The sequence below is a fragment of the Mustela nigripes genome, chromosome 1, assembly GCF_022355385.1.
Source record: "Mustela nigripes isolate SB6536 chromosome 1, MUSNIG.SB6536, whole genome shotgun sequence".
Lineage (NCBI taxonomy): Eukaryota > Metazoa > Chordata > Mammalia > Carnivora > Mustelidae > Mustela > Mustela nigripes.
The window spans coordinates 49,102,109-49,124,329 of NC_081557.1; the positions used below are offsets into that span (position 1 = coordinate 49,102,109).

Sequence of the window (22,221 nt, forward strand, 5' to 3'; positions counted from 1 at the left end):
ACAGGAGGGAAAGTCTCTGAGCCTCCTTCTGTACTTTGGTTCCCGGCAAGTCTTTCTCGGTTGCCCTCCAAGAGTTCCCTGGCTGTTCCCCATACTCATCCTTCCACCAGGTCCTCTGCCTAGGTCTGTATCCCAGCATAGTACTCAAGTGCTCAGATTAGTACCGTTCACACCCTCTATCAAAATGTACCCATCCTGTGTCCCAATCCCTCTGAATCTGACAGGGACACTGAACTCAGCTGACAGACAAAATCGACCTGAGAAGCTGATGGTGATAGCAATTGGTTAGTCCACCCCACAGAACTTCCTATACAGCCCTTTCCTGATTCCAGTCTCATTTTACACCAGGGATCATACTCCAAAACACAGCAATCTGAATAATGGATTGCTTCCAGGTGAGGGGCCAAACAGGCCAAGCCCCAGGTGTGACCTTCAGTTGCCCTTCTCTGGCCAACATGCTAAATTCATACCTCCCATGAGTCCTGAAGCAGGTTATGCCAGTCACCGTGGGCATGTGCCTGGCGATCAAATTTGCCTAAGATGAAATCCTGATTATGAAAAGGGCTCTTTGGCCTTCAATATTTTCCACCCTAAGCATACAAATGGAAACATTTCTTCTTGACTTCACTTAGAAGGAAAAGAAAGACAAGCAGGATAAAGTGCAAGATAAGAGAATAGAGTAGGAATCAAGGAACTGAATCCCACCAGCCATCAAACCTTCATTCAACCAGCCTGCTCAGCCACACTTTCTATTTGCTAATTCATTTCAACCAACAAATCTTCATTCAGCTAATCAAAGAATGAACAAGTCTTCACGCAAGCATATATCTTTTATTTATTGGAGTAGTCAATTTCATTCACTCATTCATTCATTCAATCATTCAATCACTTTCTTTAACAAATCAACCATCATCCAACCAAAAAAGTAGTAAGTAGTCATTCGGTCTTCATTTACTCAACTGTGTATTCCAAATATCAAAACTCAGGACTGAAAGAAACCTCAAAGTCCACCCAGTTCAGCCAATTCAATCTTGTAGGAATCCTTTCCATTGCAATCTTGCCAGGTACCCACCCAGGCTCTATTGAATACCTCTAGTAACAGAACGCTCACTATCTTCAAAGGCTGCCTGTCTCGAGCTCCCTTGTAATATTTATATCTGTTTCTGTGCTGCTTTTCAAGCCACCCAGAACAACTCAGCTCCTGTCACTGCTAGGACAGTGCATCAGCAGGTACAGATGAAGATTATGGCCTCTGGGTTCCCTCCTTCCCTCCTTCCCTCACCTGACCCTTGTGGGAACTGTTCCTTCTTTGTTACAGTCTGTCTCTCTCTTGGGGTCAGATGGGGCTCACTTAGTCCAGGGCTCTCTCCTGGTTTGAGGGCTGAAATTGGAGGTCACATTCCAGGTATGATGTGACAAGCTCTGAGGTAAGGGGACAATCACCTCCGGTTCTGAACAGACTAAGTCCCAGAGTCTTTCTTTCTTTCTTTCTTTTTTTTTTTTTTTTTTTTTGAGATTTTATTTATTTAATTGACAGAGAGAGAGACAGCGAGAGAGGGAACACAGCAGGGGGAGTGGGAGAGGGAGAAACAGGCCTCACGCAGAGCTGAGCTTGATCCCAGGACCCTGAGATCACAACACCCCACCCCCCAACCAAACATACAGATGCTTAAGGACTGAGACACTGAGGCATCACCCCCTCACCGCCCGCCGTAGTGTTTCTCATGCCTGCTATTTTGCTGAAAGGGTCTCACCTCACCACCTCCACTATAGCTGAGAACCCCAAATAGTGGCAACAGCGATTCTGTGGGCCAGCCAGTCCTCCTCTGACATCTGCAGAGAGAGCTAAACCATGGGAAGCAGGAGATGAGGCAGAAAGAAAGAAAGAAGGAGGTAGGTAGATTCTGAAGGACATAGGTAGATTTTTTTTTTTAAGATTTTATTTATTCATTTGACAGACAGAGATCACAAGTAGGCAGAGAGGCAGGCCGAGAGAAAGGAAGGAAAGCAGGCTCCCCGCTGAGCAGAGAGCCCTATACGAGGCTCGATCCCAGGACCCTGAGATTACGACCTGAGCTGAAGGCAAAGGCTTTAACCCACTGAGCCACCCAGGCACCCTGGTAGGTAGATTCTTGAGTCAGTACAGGTTGCAAGAAAGCAGAGACTGAAGGAAGGAAATATCCACCACACAAGTTAGTTTCTGGGAGCAAGCGGCAGAAACAAACTGACCAAATTCAGCAGAAAAATAATTTCTTACAAGGGACTGTGGGTAACTTGCAGAAGCTGGTTTCCAGCTATAGGGTGATTTAGTGGTGAGGTATATATTTGATTCTAAAGAATTACAGCATACGGCAGGAAAAGATGTATTTGTTTCAGAAAACTTAAAACTTGGGGTGCCTGCGTGGCTCAGAATATGCTTCCCTATTGGAAAGAGCTTACTTTCCCATACTTGGGGTGCCTGCGTGGCTCAGTGGGTTAAAGCCTCTGCCTTCGGCTCAGGTCATGATTCCAGGGTCCTGGGATCGAGCCCCACATTGAGCCCCACATCGCATTGTGCTCTCTGCTCAGCAGGAAACCTGCTTCCTCTTCTCTCTCTCCCTGCCTACTCTCTCTCTCTCTCTCTGTCAAATAAATAAAATCTTAAAAAAAAAAAAAAAAGAAAGGAAGAAAAAAGTTAAAACTTCCCTTCCTCTGAACCTTCCAAGAAGATACATCCAGGCAGCTGGAGGGTTCTTGGTTTGCTGAGAACACGTTCTTATTCGGAATGATGCTGTTTTTTCCTATACAAGATGACAGCCTCACACTGTGTGTAAGGAAGAGAAGCCCAAAGCTAACTGCGCCACAGAGAAGGAGAGGGGGGTAGGAGAGGTGGGTATAGAGGAGAACCTGGAGAAGAGAGAGGCCTGGGGTCACTTGAAGGGACCAAGAACTGCTGGGGACTATTTGAGCAAAACCCGACTCTGTCTCTAGATCAAAATCTTTACTACAATGTCCATTTCTCACTAAAGCCTGTGGTGAAGTTTGACTCTGGGGTAATTCAGTGCTGAGGCTTGCTCCTTGGGAAAGGGTGTGAGTGGAGGTCGTGGGCAATCACACCTGCACTGCATTTTGAGACCCTGCCCAGGGTTTTTGATGGTAAATTCAATTCTCAGCTGAATTTGGGTTTCAACTTTTACCCTAAATAAAGAGCCAGACATATTCCATTGTATCTAGAGTTAACAATACTGTATTATGCCCTTTAATTTTTGGAAGAAGTTAAAGCTCCAGTTAAATGTTCTTGCCTCTATAGAAAATAGAAAGCCAAACATGCCCCCCCCCATCACTGCCCAAGTGCCAGTGTAGGCTAATCCAGCCAAGGCAGAAATGGTCTTGGAATATTATCTCAACACCAGAGGGTATCTGTGGTTGTAAAGTCAGCATTCTGGCATGAGCAAGAATGGATTTTTCAAAAAGTATATTAATCAGGATCCTTTGTTTGTAAATCATGGAAATTCATCTCTAATGTGTTAAGCAAGTCAAACAAACAAAACCCAAAAAACATAAAAGGGAGGGTGGAATTATTGGCTCACTAGAATGTGAAATCCAAGAATAGGGCTGACTTCAGGAATAGCTAGATCTAGGCACAAAAGTCAAGTCATCAGAAATTTGTCTCCATCTCGCTACTTTGCCTTTCTCTGTGTTGGCTTCTTTCTCAGAATATGCTCCCCATCTAGTGGAAAGATGACCCCCAAAAGCTCCATCCTGACATCTTCAGCCCTATTGGAAAGAGCTTCTTTCCCATTCGTTCTGAGGAAATGACTCTCAAGGGAGACTGATTGGATTACTTCCCAGGCCCTGGAGTTGGGAGGGTAGGGTCAGCCACACAGGAACTCTTGGAGCTGAGAGTGCAGGCAGGAAAGTCTCCCAAAGGAAATGAAGGTGCTGATAGCAGAAATAGAAATGGCAAAACAGCCATCAGTGAAAAACTGAGATATACACCCTATGAAGTGAGCTCAGGAGACTGATGTTAGAAGCAAAAAACAAACAAAAAAAAAACAACAACACTAAACTTCCTTGTATGACCCCCAGCTGGAAATTGATGTTTAATCCAGCCATGAAGGACGCGTGATTTATTAGGAAACTTCAGTGTCTCCAGGAAGGGGCGAGGTGGACTGGGGCAGATACCCTTGGCTGATTCAGGCCCTCACTCCCTCCCCTTTTAGCCTTCGCTTCAGAGACAGGATTTCCTGGAGCTGGAGCTGCTGCTGTGGACCTGGCTCTCAGACAAGCAGAAACCTCTGGTCAAGGACACATGCTACCAGAAAGAGAGATGTTTGCAGACAGTGCCGCCCTGGGGACAAGAGAGGAGGATATTGGCTGTGGGCAGAGCTGCCCTCTGAAATGGTACAGGGTGGTGGTGGGGGACAGAGAGAGAAGTGGCAAAAATTAAGAGGCTTTAAGATCTGGCAGTAGAAATCAAATTCCAAGCCACAAATCAACGCCTCCATTTCTAGGCAGGAATGATCAATGCCACTTACTGGGATCTACAGTGAAAGGGGGAAGGTGCCAGGATTCATATAGTTTAGAGACAGCAAGAAAGAGACGGGTGCTCCCCATGTGTGTTAAGACTGATGAGACCCGTGTTATGAGCCATGGGACAAGAGGGGACAAGATGTGCTTGACAGGGGCACCGGGGTGGCTCAGTGGGTTAAAGCCTCTGCCTTCGGCTCTGGTCATGATCCCAAGGTCCTAGGATCGAGCCCCACATCGGGCTGTCTGCTCAGCAGGGAGCCTGCTTCCTTCTCTCTCTCACTGCCTGCCTCTCAGCCTACTTGTGATCTCTATCTGTCAAATAAATAAATAAAATCTTGAAAAAAAAAAAAAAAAAGATGTGCTTGACAGCAGCTCAGAGAATGTGGCCCTGCCAGGACAGCTGCAAGCTTTCCTTATAGGAAAAGTAGAATTCCCTGGATTTCCTAGGCAGAATAGCTTTTATTCTCTACCTCTCTCTACCTGCTCTCTGGCCGTGGAAGCTGACCTGTGTAGACTTAGTCAACAGGAGTCCTGTACTTCTGGCTTCAGGTTGGGTTTGGCCAGCAGAGAGTCCCAGCTGGAGACACAAAGTTGGAAGCAGAGGTCAAGGTATTTCTTCCCTTGGCTCCCTTCTTATGGCAGAGACTTGGGCTGGCTCTGCTCTCAACTAAAGGTCACTGCTCTTCTTAAGGAGGCCTACTCCATAGGACTCTCATTCTACCTTCTTGTCACTGCTCCCCTCCTCCCCTTGGTCATTCAGGCCTAGAGGGGATGACAGTTTTACATTCTTGCACTTGAGGCTCCCATGCACTTTGTAAATAGTCCCTATATAAAGAAAACCTCCTTCCATTTTCAGTCGAGTGGGCCATCTGTTTGTTGTCAGGACCTGAATGATACTGTCCCTGAAATTCTCCCTTTTAACAAAGCAGGAGGAGGAAGAGGGGGTCAGTGAAGGGACAGTCCTCAGAGAACAAGAAAGCAGCAGAGTTTTGGCCGAGGAGCCCCTGGGGAGGCAGAAAGGAGGTAGATACGCTCAGCCTCCTGCTTCTGAACGCAGGCAGAAGTCCTGGGCATCCCCCCCCTCTCCCCCCCCCCCCCCCCGCCGCCAGCTAGGGAGAGGGGGATGGGCAGTTGTTGGCACTGAACAGGTCCCTGTAGCCTCTGGTCACACTGAAAGGCAGACTAAGGAATTCCAAGGACTCCTACGAGTTTCAAACACTCGCCATGACCAAGAAGGCCAAGGTGCCTCCGAGGGAGCTCACTAAATGCATCGTTTTTCCCCTTTCCAAGAGATGAGGCACTGGGAGCTGGGGTAAGCAGGGGACTTCCTTGTGCTGTGGCTAGGCTAAAGGAGAGTTGAAGGGGTGGGCATGGGGCTTGTCTCTGAGGGCAGAGGAAGTGAGAGAGAGAGAGGATCCAGGCTGAAAATTCCACCAACTCTCCAGGCCCCTTTTGATGCTACTGCTTCCACATTTCAGCCAAGAGTGGCTCCAAATCTCCCTTGTTTCTCTTCCCCATCAAAGCTCAGTATGTGTGTGCAGGAGGCCTGGGGGAGGGAGAGAGGCTCCCTTGAAGAGACCGGGGGCGGGGGGGGGGGGGGGTTTCCGGCATGAGAGGAGAGGAACTTCTGCCCCTGGACGCTCACTGAGCTAGAACCCCACAGGCTCATCCTGGGACTACTGCTGGAATAAACTATGGTGAGAAAGCAGGGACAACCTGGGCCATGCTCCCCTGAGAGTGGGGGCCTTTGTGAACATAGACAGTGAACCAGAGTGTTCTGAAGATTGAAGGTTCATCAGAGGGCCTATGTGAGCAAGCTTGTCAGGTCCAGGATGTGGTGGGCCTGGGAGGAAAAAATAGGTCTACCCTGCCCAGTTCCTCATAGTCCCTGTGGCTCCATAAGACAGAGCACAAGAGTTAGAGGAGGGTCAGGAACCAGGGAGCTAGATAGCAGCCACTGGGCCAAGCAATGGGGCCCTGACTTGAAGGAGGAGCTAGGGACAGACAGTCAATAAAGAAGACAGGTCACCCTGATCAGCAGAACTCCTTGGCAATGAGGGGGCCATAGAGCTGAACAGCACTGAAGAAACTACGCATATCTCTTCTGGGGAGACCACTACATCATAGAAGCCACCAAGGGCAGAAATTCCCAGAATAAGCTCAGGAAACCCTTTTCACTGCGGGGCAAAGTTAGGGTGACAGGAGTCTCAAGAAGCTTCCTCCCCACCCTTAGGAGTGGTCCATCCCCTCACCAAACCTCCACAGTCACAATTCAGATCTGGGTGGGATAGGATAGATAGCAGATTAAAGTTTTATTTTTTTATTTTTAAAGATTTTATTTATTTATTTGACAGAGAGAAATCACAAGTAGATGGAGAGGCAGGCAGAGAGAGAGGGAAGCAGGCTCCCTGCTGAGCAGAGAGCCAGATGAGGGACTCTATCCCAGGACCCTGAGCTGAAGGCAGAGGCTTAAACCCACTGAGCTACCCAGGCGCCCAACAGATTAAAGTTTTAAATTGGGCTGGTCTGAGTTTTAATACCCAAATGAGACCAGAAAGTTGTAAAAATTCTACCTTTGTTATTAAAAAAAGAGTCATGGGAGTGACTAGGTTTGCTTCACATGTCTGTCCTAACAGATTAAAATTCCTCCATGACCGGTTGCCATCACAACATGGCCACTGGCCATTGCACCGACCTGAGCCAAAGAGATGGCCTGTGAACCGGAATGCCTGCAAAAGGCCTGAGATTCATCCCGACCAGGCCATCCTGGGTGACGAGGCCACTCCTGAACCAATCACTGTGGCCGAGAGACTGCGTTTGCTGATTATAGTCAAGCTTAGATCATCTTTGCACCCCGGGAGCTGGCTTCCCTGGAACCTCAGCGTTCCCCAAGAGGATGTGGGTGTTACAGGGAAGAGGGAAGGGAGGATGAATTTGGGGAAGTGTTGCATTACAGATTTTCCCCATTCACTCCTCCGAGAGCCTTGAGTTTCTGCCCTAGGAAGGGTGTGGAAATAAAACTTAAAATTCCAGGTGTTTTATAATTCCCAGAATAAGAGCCGGTGGCACGCTTGAAGACAATGCCAACAGGTACACGGGAGGGGCAGAGCAGAATTCAATACCCCTGCAGGAAGAAAAAGGGGGCGCGAGCAGGCATGCAGGGAGTCCAGGCACCTGCCTGCCCAGTGGACACCACGAGGGAGGGGGAACAGGACCCGGCTGTTGCAGGGAGAAAAGTCATGTCCGAGGGGGAATTTTCTGAAGTCAGACTGTGAAAGAGAAAGTGAAAGAAGCCACAAAAAGAGCCCCCTCCTTTATTGCCTGAAGGAAACCAGTTAAAAAGTCGATTTTCCTGTTATGGATCAGAGTGGGGAGACAAGATGACCAAATGCAATGTGGTACCCTGGATGGGATTCTGGAACAAAAGAGGACATTACTGGAAAAACTGGGAAAATCCAGTGAAAGTCTGCAGTGTAGTTAACAGTAACTACCAATGTCAGTTTCTGAGTTGGGGTAAAGGTACCATAGAAAGGTAAGATATGAACAAGGGGGAAGCGGGGGGAAGAGGGGGGAAATGGACCCCTCTGCACTATCTCTGTGCATTTTCTATAAATATAAAATGACTCCTGGGGCACCTGGGTGGCTCAGTCATTAAGTGTCTGCCTTTGGCTCAGATCATGATCTCAGGGTCCTGGGATCGAGCCTCACATTGGGCTCCCTGCTCAGCAGGAAAGTCTGCTTCTCCCTCTCCCACTCCCCTTGCTTGTAGTCCCTCTCTTGCTGTCCCTCTCTGTCAAATAAATAAATAAAATCTTCAAAAAATAAAAAAAGACTCCAAAATAAAATTTATTTTTATATAAAAATTATTTTTTAATAAAGTCAGTTTCTCATGCTATAGATTCACTTTTATTATGTGGTAAAAGCCCCACATTGGGGATTTTACATACAAATGAACACACGTCTGTCTTTAGGTCATCAAGGCATCCCCGGTACAGCTGTGGAAAGAGCCAAAGACCAGCCATACCCCTCTAAGATCCCGTGAACTGGCCTCATGTGGAGGAGGTGGAGCCCGTGAGGCACTCAGCACGGCCGAGCCCGTAACTAGTGCCCAGGGGAGGTAAGTAGTCTTAGCCCTTCCCATACCTGGATAAGTTGGAATGTGCCTGCCTTCTCCTCGTGACCTCCCACGGCCCCCGTCTTAGAGGTGGGGTGAGTTGTTCAGCCGCTTAATCGAGTCTTTCCATGGGGCTGAGAACCCCAGCCCTGAGTTCTTTGTATCTTTGGTCCGAGCAGGCTATACCTCACCTCCTGCCACGTGTCTGGACAGCCTGAGATGACTCTGTGCTGGACTCTGACCCGATTAATGTTATTGAATCCTTACATCGGTCTGGGAGGATAGGGATCACTGTCCCCATTTTACAGAGGGGGAAACTGAGGCTTGGAGAGGCTGCTGTCTGCTCTCAGAACAGACTCCTGAGACAGATAAGACAAACAGGGCCAATAACTCTGGGTAAGCAGAAAAAAAATGGGGGGGGGTGTTGCTGGAGAACTTGGAGAGGAAGCTCACTTTTGCTTCCCTTAGTCAGAGGACTTTCAAGCCAGGAAGGTTTTCAGGGAGAAGAGGATGAAGAGAGCATCCAAGAGGTAGAAACAGTGAGAGGCTGGGCACTGAGATGGGATCCTCTGAAGTCTAGCAGTTCTCAGGCAGTCTTTCTGCCTGGGCTAAAGCCCAGGATCCAAGCAGACAGTGGGTTGGGACCATAAGCAGAGGGATTGGTGGGACACCAATGTCCATTGGTGGGACATGTAAAAACATCCCTGTCTCTGGGCTGGATCCTGCCTGAGGCTAACATTCACATTCCCTCATCTGTAGCTAAGGACCTCTTTGTTTCTGTTGGAAGGAGATCTCTGCTAGGGCATTTATGGGTCACTGCTGGGAGGACCCAAAATAGGGCATAGATGGGAGAAACAATTTAGTATCTATTTTGTGCAAAGCCCTAAAATGGGGATCAAAGGGACTCAGTCGCCTTGTCCTAGGAACACTTTGAGGATCAAAGGGACTCAGTCGCCTTGTCCTAGGAACACTTGGGCTGGGGAGCATACTGACTGCCACAAACAGGTGATGAGCTAGTCCATGAGAAACAGGGCCCAGGACTGTGGGTGCTCAGAGAAAGCGCCCAGCTTCTGGGGGTGGAGGTTCTCCCTGGCCAGACTGGGCCAACCTGGTAGCTGGGTAACCAACAGAATCAGCAGTCCTAGTAGGAAGGAGAACCCCCCTCTGCCTCTCCAGGAGGAGAATCAGATCCAGGAAGAAGTGGGGCCCCTCCGGAGGCCCAGCAGGGTAAACCAGGCCTCCCCATGTGAACAATCACCTTCCCACAGCGGGGTGGGATCTGGGCATGGCCCCATGAACAGGGTCTGTTGAACAGGGGCTTGGCTTCCAGAAGGTGTGATGGCGTCTCACTGTTCTACATGACCTCTATAGCTCATACAGTAGGTGTGATGCTCTGAACTTACCATTTGCTAGCTGTCTGGCACCAGACCAACCCAGAGACCTATTCTCCCCTCTCCTACTAAGGTACATGGGGCCAGGACCTCTCTCAAGTGCTCTGGCCACTTCTCCGAGGGTGTGCACAGTGCTGAAGTCCCCTGGGCCTAGAACCCAACTCAAAACTTGCATTTTGCTGCAGAGCCTCTGAGAAAGGGTTGCATCTATGATGGTGAGAATACAGGCAGTGTGCTCTCACCATCACAGATGCAACCCCGATCCAACTCATAAGTGTTGTCCATTACTTGGGGATCTTTCTCCATGCCAACATTCTTTCTACTGTTGCTAGATGAGTAGGAAGGAGCCAAGACGATTCCCTCTTGGAGGAAACTCCATGATTTCAGGGAAAAAGAACCTAGAGAGACCGGAAGTGTATGGGACGCTGAGCACGAAAAAGGGAACAGCAGCAGGGGTCTCCTTTGCTCTTGGGGTCTTAGATGAGATGTGGAAAGAAAGATCATGAGGCTGGACATAGGTGGATCCTGCCACAAACAACATGGACCTGAGATGATTGCTATAGGTGGGGAGACAGAGGGGGCCCTCATGGACAGGGGGCCTGCATGGGCCTATCTCTGACTCTGTCAGGATCTCAGGATCACAGGATCCTGGATCATCAGAGACGAAGGAGCTACAGAGCCCCTTTCATCCGATCCATGACATTGAAGGGAAGACCAAAGTCCAGAGGGAAAGATGGCATGGCTTAGATCATCTAGTGTGTCAAAGTGAGGTCCAGCCTCAAACCAGGGTCCTGCCTCCCAGATCAGAGCATCTCCTTTCCCTGCTCAAGCAAGTCCAACCCAGCAGGCAATGTTCTCTCTGGGACTGGGGAAAGGGCCTCTGGGGAGACTGGTGTCTCCATCTTATTTCTCAGATAATGAAGTGTCAGAGATGGGCAGGGACTTGCCTGAGGTCAGGCAGCCAGAGAGCAGCAAAACCTGAGTCTCCTTAGACTCAGGTGTCCTGACCCCCAGCCCAAGGCTTCTCATTGCGCAGTGTCTCCCAAGGAGAGGAGAAAGGAGCTCACATTCACTGAACATGTGTTATGTATCAGGTCCCTCACACATATTCTTTCCAATCCCTGAAACCTGGGAGACAGATATTTGTCCATGTTTAACAAATCAGAGAGCAGGGGTTCAGAAAGGTGAAGCAACTTGCCCAAAGCCACACAGCTGGTGGTTGGCCCCACAGAACTGAAGCCTAAGTCTACTACTTCAAAGCCCGTGCTCTCATTCGTAATCAGGTTAAGTTGGGTTTGGGACTCAGGGCTGACAATGCAAGGAAGTGGTTGGGGAAGCCGGGGCAAACTCCAGGCACTGCCCAGGCTCCCAGGCTGCCGGGTTGTACCAGTGATAAAGATCAACAGAAATGACCTTGGGACAGCAGGATCTTGCCTCCCGCTGACAGGTTTTTTTTTTTTTTTAAGGGTGTATCGATCCACACCCTGCAACAAAACCACACAAAACAAACAGCTGATGGCATAGTTTCTGGTGTTACTAAGATACTCATTACCACGTGGCTTAGGGCCAGGACACCTCTGACTTCAGAAGCTTGGACTTCTAGAAGCTCTAACATGGAAGGGCCTCCCAAGCTGTCAATCTACCCCAAGTAGGGGTAGACTTCCCAACTAGGCCCATCCAACCCTGTTCCAACCTCACTGACTATCTCTAGAAGCTGCCCATTTTGCCTTTCTCACTCTGAGCTGAGACCTGCATTCTGGGACATCCCCATAGTCTCCTCTGGGGACCCAGAGTTAGCTGTTCTATGGCCCTGAGTGACCCTATTAAGCTAGGAGGACAGTGACTCCATATTCCCTGCTTTGGGTCTGAAACTACCTGGCCAGGGGCATCAGGGCTGAAGTCATTCCTGAGAAATGGGCACAAACCTAAAGAGAAGAGCTGATTATTTTCCTCCCACTTTTTAGGCTTTACACCTCTGCTGATACAGCCAGACATTAAACCCACCTTTGTGGTGATCATATCCCACTGTGTTCTTATCATCTCAGATCCCAAGCCTTTTAAAATTGGTCCAAGAATAGGATCTTGCATTTCCTTTCTAATCTCCATCTTGTAAATATTAGCAATTCATAGTGATATGGTGCTTTACAGTTTCCATAAAGTCCCCTTGGGGGCGTCATCCCCTTCCATGCTTCAGACAGTTAACTGGACCCCAGAAAGATGACTGATGTGAAGTGTCCCTTGGGGAGGCTGGTCCCAGCAGGAGTTCCAGCAACAGCTGCTGGGATGACTGTGAGCATTAAGTGGTCAGGATCCCGTGCTCTGAGGAGCCCAGAGCAGGGAAAACCATATGCAGCTGTAAGGATATCCAAAAAGGCTTTCTTGAGGGATGGCTCAGAGGCAGCCCAGAGCCTGGGGCAGGGCTCCAGGAACAAGTGTGATCGGAAGACTGCAGGATGAGGAGAGAATGAGGAGACCTCCTGGTTTGGGTGAAGTCCTTCCCAAGGCAGAGGATGGGCCAGATGTTCTGGAAAGTTCCCAGCCAGTGTTTAGGTTCCCTCAAATAAGTTATACCAATCTTCCTTCCTTCTCATTGGCTGAGGAGCAAACAAAAGCTCAGCCAGAACTAGAGCTAAGGTGTCCTAGATGGCTCCCTAGCCAGGGATCTTCATCAACCCTGAACCAGGCCGGCCCAACAGTCAGTCCGGCACTCCCTTAGTTGGCTTGAGGAGGAGAAAATTTTCCCCTGCCCTCTTGGGTGCCCGACTTGTTGGGAAGACAGGCTTTTGCATTTTGAGTGAGGTCATTTAGGCAAACGGGTTCCAGGAAGGCTGATGGTGGAAATTGGGCACGGGTGACAAGCCTGTAGACATCACTCTGGAGGTGGACCAACATCCCAACTCATGCTCCTGTTTCTGGGCCTAGGAGGGGTTGTTTGGGAGCTGGGTCTGACTGGATCAGAGAGGACCCACCCCAGTCCAGGGGCCAGGCCTATGGGTGGGTCCTAGCTAAACTTGCTCACAAGGGTCCATTGTGGTTGCATGGGCAGGCCCTGGGCTCCGCCAGCTCTTCTGGCTCTCAGAAAATGCTTCCCGTCTGGCAGCTCTTGGAGCGGTCTGTCCTTGGCCAAGGCACCAGCCCCACACCCGGCCTCTCTAACCCGGTGGGGATCCTGGACTCTTGCAGCTTCAGAGCTCTGGGGTCCAGCCCCCACTTCACAGCCAGAGTCCCTGAGGCTCAGGGTAGTGGGCACAGGTCAGAGCAGCACACGAGGACCAGAATCAGGATCAGAACCTAGCCCTCTGGGGTACCTGCCTGGCTCAGTTGGAAAAGCATGTAAATCTTGACCTCAGAGTCATGAGTTCAAGTTCTACATGGGGTGTAGAGATTACTTAAAAAAAAAAAAAAAAAGGAACCAGCACTCTGGCCATTTTTTCAGTTCTTGCTACCCACAAGATGCAGTAGCATTTGGACTCAGAGAAGGGAAGGGGCTGTCCCGTCATACAGCCAACTGTGGCAGAGTCTGGGTGAAATGACTGGTTCCTAGGTGGCTGCTGGGCCACCCAAGACCGCTGGGGAGATCTGGTACTTCTTGGTCTGCTGTGTGGCCTTGAGAGGTTGGCTGTTCCTCTGTGTCTGGAGGTTAGGGGGATTTCAACTGGCAATCTAGCCCTGACGTCCTGGGTTTTCAAATCAGGTATGGATGCACGGGGATGAGATGAGGAAAAGAAGCTCTGGAATTTGGGGGTTTGCTCTGGGGGGGACTGAGGGCCCCCAGCCCTTGCCTGGGCTAACAGCGCCACCTGGAGCCTAATCGGTCGGGGGCGTCCCACTGAGGCTGGCAGGCTGAGCCTTCCTTCAGTGAAGGCCCTCGGTGCCGCCCAGTGGTAGGTGCTGGGATAAAGAAGGGACTCGGGTCCCTGATGCAATGGCAATAGCCCAAGGTGACCGCTTGGCATGAAGTGACAGCAGACAGTCCAGGATGAGGAGGGTCTCTGAGCACCACAGGGCTGTGGAGGAGAGGAATTACCATCATGGCGATTCTCACTGACTATCCTCTGGGCCAGTCCTGGGCCAGACCCTGGGGACCCTCAAGAAGTTGACTGTGGTCTAATGGAGATGGAGGGAAGTAGAGGTGGGAGCCCAGGGCCAGACACATGGAGCTGGGTCTTGGAGAATAGTAGTAATTTACCTTCTGTACTGAGGGCATTGCAGGCTCAGGGAAGAGCCTAGGGCCAAGGCAAGGAGAGAGTTCATGTGTGTAAGCTTGAGGGCAACAGCTGAGAAGAGAGGAAGTGCCAGAATATGAGGTCAGAAAGGTCACAGCCCTGGGTACCTGTGGCCAACACAGCTTCCTCACAATTCCCCCCGCCCACCTCCTGCTTTGATCCCCAATGCTGGCGGGAATAGAGCCCCTGCCTCAGAGTCTAACCCCATCTCCTCTAAGTCAAACTACCCAGCTGAGATCCTGATTTCCGGCATTCCCGTCCTCCCCAAGCCAGGAGCTGGGTCAGACTGTCCATAGGCTGTCCACAGGCTGACACCATCCTGTGATCCCTCTGGCCTCCAGGGAACCCAGGCATAGCTCTTGGACCAAGGGAAGATTCTCCAAATAGTTACTGAACTCTGGTCTCAAGTTCAAGTTCCTCAACCTGGGCACAATAACAGTGCCTACCCCATGGAGATGTGGTGAGGATTAAAGGAGAAAATGTGCATAAAGCCACATTACTAACATGGGTTGATGCCGGCTAAGGAGGCTTCTTCCCACTTCCCCTCCCTCTGGGCACATCCCTTCCAGAAGGGAGAGCTCTGGGATCCAGATCATTCCCCCGACTCCCCGCCACCACTACCCTCCCCAAGGCCTCAGGTCTTCTACTTTCCTGAGTCCAGAGAGGCTCTACTGTGCACTGCACAGGGAGATTTGTTTATTGTGTTTTTCTACATTTTTTTTAAAGAAAATGTAGACTACAAAGGAAAAAAGAAATGTATAAACAAACATCCATATGCTCCTCTGGATTCAATAATTAATGATTTGCCTTATTCACCTTATCGCTTTCTCTCTTTTATAAAAAATATTTTATTTATTTATTTGACAGAGAGAGAGAGATCACAAGTAGGCAGAGAGGCAGGCAGAGAGTTGGGGGCGGGGAGCAGGCTCTCCGCTGAGCAGAGAGCCCGATATGGGGCTCAATCCCAAGACCCTGGGAGGAAGGCAGAGGCTTAACCCACTGAGCCACCCAGACGCCCCAGGATTTCTCTTTTTTAAAAAACCTGATCCGGGGCACCTGGGTGGCACAGTCAGTTAAGCATCCAGTTCTAGGTTTTTGTTCAGGCTGTGATCTCTGGGTCATGAGATGCAGCCCCAAGTCAGACTCCATGCTCAGTGGAGAGTCAGTTTGGGATTTTCTCTCTCTTTCTCCTGCTGCCCTTCCCCACCCTCTAAAATAAATAAATAAATCTTTAAAAAGTGATTTTTAAAAATCTGAACCATTTGGGGGCACCTGGCTGGCTAAGTTGGTCAAGCATATGACTCTTAATTCAGGATCATGAGTTTAAGCCCCCCATTGGGCCTGGAGCCTACTTTAAAAAAAAAAAAAAAATCTGAGTCATTTGAAAATAAGTTGCAGATACCGTAACACTAGATGACACTTAAGACCTGAGCACGCAGTTCCTAAGAACAGTGGCCTACATAATCATCCTCACAATTCTGAGAAAAGGATGAATCATTCCATACTGTCATCTAATGTCCAGCCCATATTCGTATTTCTCCCAATTTTCCCCAACTGTATTTTATACCTGCTTTTGGGGAGGAATGGGGAGAGATCCAGGATCTAATCAATGTTCACTCATTGTATTTGATTGTTGGTCTCTTCATTCTCTGGAAAATACTTCTTTTCTCCCCCAAATAGGAAAAGTTACAAAAGAAAATAATCTGTAATCTGAGCACCTTGAGCTACCCACTGTTGGCATTTGGGCATTTTTTTTTCCTTTCAATTAAATGATTCCTGGGGCACCTAGGTGGCTCAGTCAGTTAAGTGCCTCCCTTTGGCTCAGTCGTGAACCCAGAACCCTGGGATTAAACCTCACATTGGGCTCCCCGCTCGGTGGGGAGCCTGCTTCTCCCTCTCCCTCTGCCTGCCGCTCCCCCTGCTTATGCTCTCTCTTTCTGTCAAATGAACAAATAAAATCTTTAAAAAAATTTTTTAAAGATTCCTAATATATATGGCATTTTAAAAATGACATCTCCATTGAGATATAATTCATATATTATTTAATTCACTCATTTAGACTATACAATCCAATGGTTTTTAGAATTTTCACAGACATACACAACCCATCGCAATCCATTTTAGAATATTTCTATCACCTCAAAAGAAAAAAATCCTGCACCTTTTAGCTATCACCCTGTAGCCCTGAGCAACCACAAATCTACTTTCTATTTCTTTTTTAATTTTTTAAATTTATTTTTATTTTATTATTATTATTTTTAAAGATTTATTTATTTATTTATTTGCCAGAGAGAGAGAGCACAGGCCAGCAGAGTGGCAGCAGAAGCAGAGGGAGAAGCAGTCTCCCCACCAAGCAAGGAGCCTGATGTGGGACTTGATCCCAGGATGCTGGGATCATGACCTGAGCCAAAGGCAGCCGCTTAACCAACTGAGCCACCCAGGCCTCCCTACTTTCTATTTCTATAGATCTACCTATTATGAACATTTTATATAAATGGAATATAAGGGCACCTGGCTGGCTGAGTCAGAAAAGCATGAGACTCTTGATCTCATCGTCATGAGTTCGAGCCCCATGCTGGGTGTAGAGATTACTTATATAATTTTTTTTTTAAAGATTTTATTTATTTATTTATTTGATAGAGAGAAATCACAAGTAGATGGAGAGGCAGACAGAGAGAGAGAGGGGAAGCAGGCTCCCTGCTGAGCAGAGAGCCCAATGCAGGACTCGACCCCAGGACCCTGAGATCATGACCTGAGCAGCGGCTTAACCCACTGAGCCACCCAGGTGCCCCATATATAAATGTTTTTTAATCTTGAAAAAATGCAATTATGTAGTATGTGGTCTTTTGTGCCTTTTTCCATGTAGCATAATATTTTCAAGGTTCATCTGTGTTGTAGCATGTTTCAGTACTTCTTTCCTTTTTATGGCCAAAATGATGCTGCATTGTATGGGTCTACCACATTTTGTTTATCCATCCATTAGTTGATGGACATTTGGGTTGCTTCTATCTTTTAGATATTATGAATATGTTGCCATGAACATCTGTGTTCAAGTTTTTGCATGAATATACGTTTTAGTTTCTCCTGGTAGAAATCTAGGAGAGGAATTGCTAAATCACATGATAACTTTGTTTAACTGTGAGGAACTGCTAAGCTGTTTTGCAAAATAAGTGTAACATTTCACATTCCAACCAACAATCTGTTAGGATTCTGATTTCTTTTTTCTTTTTTTTTAAGATTCTATTTATTTATTTGACAGAGAAAGAGCAAGAGAGCACAAGCAGAGGGAGCGGCAGAGGGAGAAGCAGGCTCCCCACAGGGCAGAAAGCCTGATACAGGACTCAATCCCAGGACCCTGGGATCATGAGCTGTACTGAAGGCAGCCGCACAACCAACTGAGCCATGCCGGTGCCCCAGGATTCTGATTTCTATACATCCTCCCCATATCCTCCCCAATATATGTTAGTTTCTGACTTTTTTCCTTCCAAATTGGAATTTAAATTCTAGTTAGTTAATATGTAGGGTAATATTGGTTTCAGGAATAGAATTCATTGATTCATCACTTACAGACACCCAGTGCTCATCACGACCAGTGCCTTCCTTAATACCCATCACATATCTAGCCCATTCCCCATCTAGCCCATCCCCCACTCACTTCCCTCCATCAACTCTATTTGTGCTCTATTGTTAAGTCTCTTATGGGTTTTTCCCTCTCCCATCCTTTTTGTTGTTGTTGTTCCCCTTCCCATATATTCATATGTTTTATTTCTTAAATTCCACATATAAGTGAAATCACATGGTATTTGTATTTCTCTGACTGACTGACTTCACTTAGCATAATACACTCCAACTTCATCCATGTCACTACAAATAGTAAGATTTCATTCTTTTTGATGGCTGGGTAATATTCCATTATATATATATTCATGCTTACTGCATCTACTTTATCCATTCACAATGGACATCTGGGCTTTTTCCATAGTTTGGCTATTGTTGATAATGCTGCTATAAACATACCCCTTCAAATCTGTATTTTTGTATCCTTTGGATAAATACATAATAATTCAACTGCTGGATCCTAGGGCAGTTCTATTTTTAACTTTTTGAGGAGCCTCCATGCTTTTTTCCAGAGTGGCTGCACCAGTTTGCATTCCCACCAATGTAATGTAAGAGGGTTCCTCTTTCTCCACATCCTCGCCAACATCTGTTGTTTACTGTGTTGTTAATTTTCACCATCTGACATGTGTGAGGTAGTATCTCATCATAGTTTTGATTTCTATTTCCCTGATATCCAGTGAGGTCTAGCGTCTGTTAGCCATCTGGATGTCTGACTTTTTTATTATGACCATCCTTGTGGTTAAGACGTATCTCATTGTGGTTTTGATTTTCATCTCCTTCATGTTTAATGATATCAAGAATCTTTTTCTTGGGGGGACGCCTGGGTGGCTCAGTTGGTTGGACGACTGCCTTTGGCTCAGGTCATGAACCTGGAGTCCCGGGATCGAGTCCTGCATTGGGCTCCCAGCTCCATGGGGAGTCTGCTTCTCTCTCTGACCTTCTCCTCACTCATGCTCTCTCTCTCAAATAAATAAAATCTAAAAAAAAAAAAAAAAAAGAATCTTTTCTTGGGGGATGTCTGGGTGCCTTAGTAGGTTAAGCATCTGCCTTTGCCATCTCCCAGGGTCCTAAGATCAAGTCCCACATCAGGGCTCAGCGGAGTCTGCCTTTCCCTCTGCCTGCTGCTCCCCCTGCTTGTGCTCTCTCTCTCTCTCTTTGACGAATAAATAAAATCTTGGGGGGTAAAAAGAGAATCTTTTCTTGCATTTGTTGTTTATTTATCTATTCATTGATTTTTCCATCCTCTCTGGGGAAATGTTTAGTTAAATCCTTTGCCCATTTTTTAAAAATTTGGGTTACTTATTTGTTTTTTCAGGCAAGAAAACCTTTTATTTTAAACCACAGATAGTCATCAGATGGCCACAACTACCCATTTTATTAAAATCACAATTCAAATATGTACAATAGAAATACCACAGTATTCACGAGACTCAGTTTTTAGAGCAAGTGCATGGAATGTTGCATGAATTTTGCACATAGCTTCCAATATCAAATTGAGATTTATTTTACTTGAGGATGATAGAAATTTCCAAAAGGCATGATTATGAAAAGACAAAATGTCCATCCCTATATATCTTTGTAAGCCAACTAGTGGTATCCTTAAAATTAACATTTACAAAATCCTTAGTAAAACTAGTTTGTTTTTCTTTTTGACAGACAGAACACAAGTAGGCAGAGAGGTCGGCAGAGGGTGAGGGAGAAACAAGGCTCTCCGCTGAGCAGGAAACCCAATGTGGGGCTCGATCCCAGGACCCTGGGATCATGACCTGAGCCGAAGGCAGCTGCTTAACCGACTGAGACACCCAGGCATCCCATAAAACTAGTTTTTTTAAAGTGGGATATAATCCAACTTCCATGTTTCACAATTCATTCTACCTTGTGATCTACAGGTTGTTTTATGTGCACCTTCTGCTTTCGTTTCCCCATTTCCTCTGGAAATGGTGCAGGACCTTCCTTTCCAGCCTCACACCTTCCCTCTTTCCTTTAAGTACCTTTGTCAGTCTTCATTCCAGGTTCTTTGTGCGCAGATATTCTTCCTGGTTTAGGTTTAGGTTTTGGTGGAGTGGGTTTTGCAGACAACCTGGCAGACAGTCTGGTGGTCTCCTATTTCGTTGCTTTGGATCCATCCTCGCCCTCTGTATTCTCTGGAGGCTTTGATCAGGGCATGAAGCCTATGTTTGTTACAGCAGCAGCTGAACAGTAAAGCAATGGGCTTGATCAGCGGATACCGCTGCTCGCGCAAAGGGTATAGCAGAGCCTGGCTTCTCAGACCTGCACCTCCTGGGTTGTTCTGGGTTTGTTATCTTTTTTACCATTATTGAATTGTAATCTTTATATGTATACATACATATATTCTGGATCTAAGCCCTGATCTCATATATGATTTGCAACTATTTCCCCCTCGTTGTCTTTCCATGTTCTTGATGATATTCCTTGAAGCACTAATGTGTTTCATTTTGATGAAGTTCAATTTGTATATTCTTGTTGTTGTCAGTGTGCTTTTGGTGTCCTATCTAAGAATCTGTTGCCAGATCCAAGGTCCTAAGATTTATTCCTGTGTTTTCTTCTAAAGGTTTATGCTTTTAGCTCTGATGTTTCAGTGTTTAATCTATTTTGAATTAACTTTTGTTACATGGTATAAAGGAAGCATTCAGCTGCCCTCTTTTGTATATGTGCTGCCGAAGCGAGCACATCAGCTGCCCTCTTTTGGATGAGACAACAACTGTCCCAGCAGCACGGCGCTGAGAGGATGAGGAATGCTGGCCACCTTCCTGTCTCAGGAAGATAACAGAGCCTGCTGCAGGGAGCTGGAAGGGAAAGGAACCTGGTATTCTTAGTTTCAACAGCATATGACAGAGTTTGCATCAGGTTGAGGCGGTGGGGCAGGGAGAGAGTGAATCATGGCTCAAATGCTACAAAGTCACTGTTCTTACCAAAACTTAGTAGATTTTCCTGAATGAACATTCCTTCATTTGCTGTATGCTCCTAGGATGATTTCTACAGAATATATACATAACATTTCTAACAGTTATGGTTGTTCCACTGGGAAGAGGGTCTGTAGGGCTCCATGTACCACCATGCAGAAGTTGGCCACCAGCTCTTTACTTTTTATTGCCAAGTAGTATCCATTGTTTGTACGTGCCATACTTCATTTATCCATTTACCTGTTGATGAACATTGGGTTTTTTCTCATTTGAGATATTACAAATAAAGTTGCTGTGAATATTTGCATAAAAGTCTTAGTTTGGACATAGGCTTTCATTTCTCTTGAGTTAAGGCCTGGAAGTAGAATGGCTGGGTTATATGGTAGGTTTTCCCAAGTGGTTGTACCGTATTACCTTCCTGCCAACAGTGTCTCAGAGTTCTAGTTGCTCCATATCTTCATCAACACTCAGTATGATCACTGTAAAAAAATTTTAGCCATTCTAACAGATGTTAGTGGCATCTCATTGTAATGACTAATGATTGATGTGTTTGAGCAATCTTGGATCTGTGTTCATGAGATTGGTCTGTAGTTTTCTTTTCTTGTGATGTCTTTGTCTGGTTTTGGCATTAGGGTGATGTTAGCCTCCTAGAATGAGTTAGGAAGTATTCTCTCTGCTTCTATCCTCTGAAAGACATTGTAAAATATTGGTATAATTCTTTCCTTAAATGTTGGGTAGAATTCACCAGTGAACACATCTGGGCCTGGTGTTTTGTGTTTAGGAAGATTATTATCGATTCAATTTCTTGAATAGATATAATCTAATTCAAGTTGTCCATTTCTTCTTGTGTCTTTCTGCAGATGGTGTCTTTGAAGGAATTGGTCCATTTCATCTAGGTTATCCAATTTGTGGGCAGAGTTGTTCAAGATATTCCTTTAGTATTCTCTTGATGTCCTTAGAATCTATAGTGAATTCTTCCCTTTCATTTCTTTCTTTCTTTCTTTTTTTTTTTTTTTTTTAAGATTTTATTTATTTGGGGGAGCCTGGGTGGCTCAGTGGGTTAAAGCCTCTGCCTTCAGCTCAGGTCATGATCCCAGGGTGCTGGGATAGAGCTACGGGGCCGGGCTCTCTGCTCAGCAGGGAGCCTGCTTCCTCCTCTCCCTCTCTCTCTCTGCCTGCCTCTCTGCCTCTTTGTCTAAATCAAGGTCACAAAGATTTTGTTTCTCTGCTTGGTGCTCCTTCCAAGTTTTGGGTTGCCTTGTACGTATTATTTTATATTTTGCCCTTTTCCCCCAAAACCTTTCTTAAAAATTTCAAGTATATGGAAAAGTTAAAGGAGTAGGACCATGAATGCCCACATACTCTTTGCTGACAGTGCATCCATTGTTAATAATTTGCCACATTTGCTTTATTTCCTTCCAGAAACATTTGACAAT

The 22,221-nt window shown here is 46.8% G+C and overlaps 1 pseudogene; it reads right to left on the reverse strand.

The window, feature by feature from the left end:
- Positions 1-13,872: 13,872 nt before the first annotated feature.
- On the reverse strand, positions 13,873-20,027 carry LOC132017204 (high mobility group nucleosome-binding domain-containing protein 3-like; annotated as a pseudogene).
- Positions 20,028-22,221: the final 2,194 nt, after the last annotated feature.